The following is a 6,000-nucleotide window of genomic DNA, read 5'->3' as shown; positions in this document are numbered from 1 at the left end:
AGTAATGCGGGCTCTGCGCCGGTCTGTCGTGGTGAAGAAGGAGCTGAGCCAGAAGGCGAAGCTCTCGATTTACCAGTTGATCTACGTTCCTACCCTCACCTATGGTCATGAGCTGTGGGTCGTGACCGAAAGAACGAGATCTCGTATACAGGCGGCTGAAATGGGTTTCCTCCGCAGGGTGGCCGGGCTCTCCCTTAGAGATAGGGTGAGGAGCTCGGTCATCCGGGAGGGGCTCAGAGTAGAGCCGCTGCTCCTTCGCATCGAGAGGAACCAGTTGAGGTGGCTCGGCCATCTGGTCAGGATGCCTCCTGGACGCCTCCCTGGTGAGGTGTTCCAGGCACGTCCCTCTGGGAGGAGACCCTGGGGAAGACCCAGGACACGCTGGAGGGATTATATCTCTCAGCTGGCCTGGGAACGCCTCGGGATCCCCCCCACAGAGTTGGCAAATGTGGCTGGGGAGAGGGAAGTTTGGGCTTCCCTGCTTAGGCTGCTGCCCCCGCGACCCGACCCCGGATAAGCGGCAGAAGATGGATGGATGGATGGATGGAACTTCAGAGGTAATTAAGAGGCAGCTATTGCAAATGCCAACTTCACTGCATGAAACTTCTCTGGTTTTGACAATGCTGGGCACATTCACAGCCTCCTTTAGTCTAATGCTGCTTTAGATTTACCTGAGATGTCAGAAGATGTCCCTCTCACAGTTTGTTCACTGCTGTCCTCATTTCGCTAGCTATTATTAATATTAGCAATATGACAGTAGTAAACACAATTTTCACATACAAACACCACAACAGTATGTTCACCAATAGAGGCAGTAAAGTTCATTGTATGACTAGTTTGATAAGACACAAAATGACAGAAGAAATAGTTTATTAATGCCATCATCACCACTTTTAATATTATGTGCCGACATGTTGGCTATTGAATAAAAGTCAGTGAGGATTCTCTGATTATTTTAGTCTCAAATCAAGCTTCAGGGGGCATTTCAGTTCACTGCTCTGGAAGGGAATATTATGGCTACTGAGGGGAAATTCTAAGTACTACTATGTTGCTTTGATATATAAGTGGTACTTTTTTTCCCCTTTAGTGTCTTGTTGCCCATTACAAATACATCATTGCTCTGGTTGTTAAGTGTTTAAAGAGTCAGAGTATGTAGCTTTCACTAATCTGTTAAGAGTTCAGCTATGAAATGAAATGAAAAATACTTTATTAATCCCCAAGGGGAAATTCAATATTGTCGTATATAATTAATTTGAGGAGGTTTTGTTCCAGAGGCTGATGGCTGCTGGCAGGAATGATCTTCTGTATTATTCAGTCTTACATCGGACCTGAAGAAGCCTTTCCCTGTACACACTTTGTTGTTTCATCACTGTGTTGTGGAGAGGGTGTGAAGAATCCTCCATCATCTTCATCAGCTTGTGCAGCATTCTTCTTTGGACATTCAGCGGCTCCAGAGTTACTCCAAGCACAGAACCAGCTTTTTTGATCAGTTTGTTGATTCTCTTCAAGTCTCTGGTTCTGATGCTACTACCCCAGCGGATGGCTGCAAAGCTGACTGCACTCTCCACAACAGACTTATAGAAGATATGCAACATCTTGGCGCAGACATTAAACCATCTCAGCTTCCTTAAGAAGTACAGTCTGCTCTGACCTTTCTTGTAGATGTAGTCAGTGTTGCATTTCCAGTCCAGTTTGTTGTCCAGCTGAACTCCAAGGTACTTGTATTCCTCCACCACCTCCACCTCCTCTCCCAGGATGGAAACAGTGCTTTGTTTATTCTTGTTCCTCCTGAAGTTAACAGTCATCTCTTTTGTTTTGCTTCTATTTAATATGAGATGATTGTCACCGCACCATTTAAAAAACTGAATGACCCGTTCTCTGTACTCTGCTTCTTGTCCATCACTGATACACCCCACAACTGCAGAGTCATCAGAGTATTTCTGCAGATGACAGGACTCAGAGTTGTACTGGAAGTCTGAGGTGTACAGAGTGAAGAGGAATGGCGAGAGTACAGTTCCTTGTAGTGCACCAGTGCTGCTGAGCTCCATCTCAGACACACAACCTTTTTAGTCTCACAAACTGTGGTCTGTTTGTGAGGTAGTCATAGATCCAGGTGGTTGTGGAGGTATCCACCTGGCATTTATGGAGCTTCTCACATAACAAAGCAGGCAGAATGGTATTAAAAGCACTTGAGATATCAAAGAACATGACCCTCAGAGTGCTGCCTGAACGGTCCAGATGAGAGTGTGCTCTCTGGAGTCTCTCCAGGACTTTCATGATGTGAGATGTCAGGGCAACTGGTCTGTTGTCACTTGGTTCAGCTGGTTGTGTTTTTTTAGGCACTGGAACAAAGCAGGAGGTTTTCCACAGCACTGCGACACTATTTTGTCTCAGACTGGTGTTGAAAAAGTGCTGGAGAATCAGACATAGTTGTTTTGGGCAGGTCTTCAGAACTCTGGGACTGACATCATCTGGACCTGCAGCCTTGATCTCGTTCAGTTTCTCAAGTTGCTTCTTAACCTGATTGCAGGAGACAAACATGTGGAGGTCTTAGGATGTCCTGATATGGAGAAAGATGAAGCTGTGTTCTGGTCCATGACTGAGCTGCAGGTTGACAGATTGGAGATGTGACAGGAAAGCAGTGAGCTTATGGAGGGTGTGTGGTCTGTTGGGCTGGAGGTAAGGGGTGAACTGAACCTGTTGAAGAATATGTTCAACTCATTCGCTCTGTCCAGACCTCCATCAGGCTGGTCCCCTTTAACTTGAAGCCGGTGATCTTCTTCATTCCAGACCACACATCCCTCAGGTTATTCTGCTGGAGCTGACTTTCTAACTTCTTCCTGTAGTCCTCCTTGCACTTCTTAGTTTGTGCTTTACGTTGTTTTTGTGTTGCTCTCAATAACTCCCTGTCTCCATCCCTGAAGGCTTTCTTTTTGATGTTCAGCAACTTTTTCAGGTCACTGGTGATCCAGGGTTTGTTATTGGGAAAGCACTTCTCTGTTCTTGTTGGGACGATGCTGTTCACACAGAAGTTCATGTAATCTGTCACACACTCAGTCATGGCGTTGATATCGTCTCCATGAGGTTCACAGAGGACGTTCAAGTCTGTAGCTTCAAAGCCTCCTCTAAGAGCATCTTCAGCTTCAGCAGACCAGATTTGGATAGTCTTTGTGATGACTGGTTGTTGCTGAACGATGGGCTTGTAGGTGGAGGTGAGAAGAACCAGATTATGGTCAGATCTTCCTAAAGGAGGCAGGGCAGAACAACTGTATCCATTATTCATATTTGCATAAAATAAGTCCAAAATCTTATTTTCTCTGGTGGAGCAGCTGACAAACTGCTGGAATGTTGGTAGAGTTGCAGATAGGGAGATGTTGTTGAAGTCTCCAGAGATCGCCATTAATGAGTTTGGATGCTGTGCAACGACGGACGTGATGACGTTACAGGCTGTGTCTGGTGCGGTACCAGGTATTATATAAACCTCTACCAGAATAACAAAGGTAAACTCTCTGGGTAAATAATATGGACGGAAGCTCACAGCTAACAGTTCGATGTCCCTTGTGCATATCTTCTCCTTGACAGTAACATGTCCAGGATTGCCTACTGCGGTCTGCACGGACCATTTTAAAGCCCGGTACAGACACATTACAGTCAGGGATGTGTTCATGCAGCCATGTCTCAGTGAAGCACATAATACTGCACTCTCTCTATTCTTTCTGAGATCTTGTTAGCATCTCGAGCTCACCCGTTTTGTTAGCTAGCAATCTCACAGTATCCATTAGGACGATTGGGAGAAATGGTTTAAATCTCCATCGCTTTCTCCGTTGTCTCACTCCCGCTCTGCATCCTTTTCTCTTTCTTTTCAACTCCATCGGGATTTGATGTGTTGTTTCACTGATAATCCTGATTTGGGAGAGGTTAATCAGTTGATCCCAATTGTAAACAAGTCTTTCAATGCCATGGAGACTCATCATAACAAGTCTTGAAAGAGCCAAAGATATGCAGAAAAATCTTCCTTGCAGCACCTAATTTGAGGTAATATCTATGTGAGAAGAGACTGTTCTTTTTAAAAAAAAAAAATCAAGATAGCAAGTCAAAGCTACTACAATTTGCTGCCATCAGATGGCGCAATCTAGAATGGAATGACAAATAAGTCTAAAAGTGACAGAGGGGCATTTTAGGGACAAGTTACAATGCAGCCCCTCTGACCCAGCTCATGATCAGCTCATGAAATTATTGCTGATGTAAGTAATCATATTATATCATATTACAGTTCTTACAACCAGTCACTCTGCTAGTTACTGCTCAGTTATTGACAGCATAACACTGACTTATCCAATGAACAGTTTCAATAAATAAAAGAGATGTGTCCATACAAGTGTCATGGGGAAGGTATGGTATTTAGTAGCTTTTTCTTTTTTTTTTAAAAAAAAAAAGTCAAATAACCACCATTCAAACTTTTAGTCTGTTCTGTAAAGTATACAGATATGTACATGGTACCTACACTCATTACTATTGTTTCATTGCCCTTAAGTAATGTCTTATGAACATCAGTTTGGAGCCTGGTGATTTTTTGTTTGTTAAAAAAAACCCTTTTTAATTACGTTGTCTCAGTCACCAGACAAGTGATTAAACATAACATTTCAAAAATGTTTTAAAAATCCATCCCCTGTTTAACATTTGATTTCATAATTTGTCTCAAAAAGAGTTTGCATGTTCTCCTCGTGTATGCGTGGGTTCTCTTCGGGTACTCCGGCTTCCTCCCACCGTCCAAAGACATGCATGTTAGGTTAATTGGGAACTCTAAATTGCCCCTTGGAGTGAGTGTGGGTGGTTGTTGGTTTCTGTCTGACCCTGCGATGGACTGGCGAGCTAATTTCAACAGTGGACTTTTTTTTTCTTTTCAAGGACAAATGGCCCTAAATTAAAAATATTTTCAAATTGAGACAAAATTAATGGAACGAATTGCAACGTATCTAAAAGTGTAATAAATAAATAAATAAATACAGAATATAATATAATAAGACTTTTTATTACCTTAGAAGAGAAATAACCCCATGTTTCCCTCACCAAATTAATTATGCTACTCTTAAATCCATCAAGAGGTTCAACGGTTTCCAATTTCTTTTTTTTATTATTTCAAACAGTATCTGCTTGTAGCTTATAAATGTTAAACAGATCAAATTAAGTGGATGTTTACCAACGTATTTGCTAGTTTGAATAAAAGGGCCTAGAAATTATTTGGTAAAGCTGTACCTTTGCCAAAAAAGCTTTCGTAATGCAAAACCTTATATAGTTTACAAACTGACTGTCTCATCATGAGGCTCAATAATTCTCAAATGGAGACTAAAACATGGGTGTTCATTTACAAGGAGAGTGGGTTATATGTAGCAGCAGAGTAAAAATGAACTAAACACTATCAAATATAATCTCTTTGGTTTGTCCTGAATATTCCTTTGCTTTTTATGTATATTTGGTCAGAACTGCATGTCATTGTATGTATTCGCTTAAGGAGAAACAGCCATATTTAGCAGTCTCTCTTTTAAGTGTGTCATGTGCTTGCCTGTTCTGTACTTCAATAGCCATCACTGACATAGAAAAGCTTTGATCTGTATGTTCATCAACCAGCAGCAGCTCAGCGGGGAATCCAATCCCCTTTCTGCAATGTTTATGTTCATATCTGTCATACTGGAAGCAATCGGACCTGGCTTGTATACAGTTTGGTTGAATGGGTAAATATCTTCAGGGCAGTAGCATTCATGCAATCATGTGAGTTTGCTTATGTGATGGTTTGAGGAGGAGGATTTAAAGGTGTAGACTGCTGTGTTGTATGGTAATGAATTCTGGATGGTGCAAATGAGTTTGTTAATTAAAATATCTAATGGAGGTGCACAGCCATTAAATAGACATGAAGATCCCCACATGGATATTTACAAGGGCAAATCTACACATCTACAATTCAAGTAAAACGCTGCTAGTCTCTGTTATGATATAAACCAA

The sequence above is a fragment of the Telmatherina bonti genome, assembly GCF_933228915.1.
Source record: "Telmatherina bonti genome assembly, chromosome: 13".
In the NCBI taxonomy this organism is placed as follows: domain Eukaryota; kingdom Metazoa; phylum Chordata; class Actinopteri; order Atheriniformes; family Telmatherinidae; genus Telmatherina; species Telmatherina bonti.
This window is presented reverse-complemented; position numbering follows the sequence as displayed.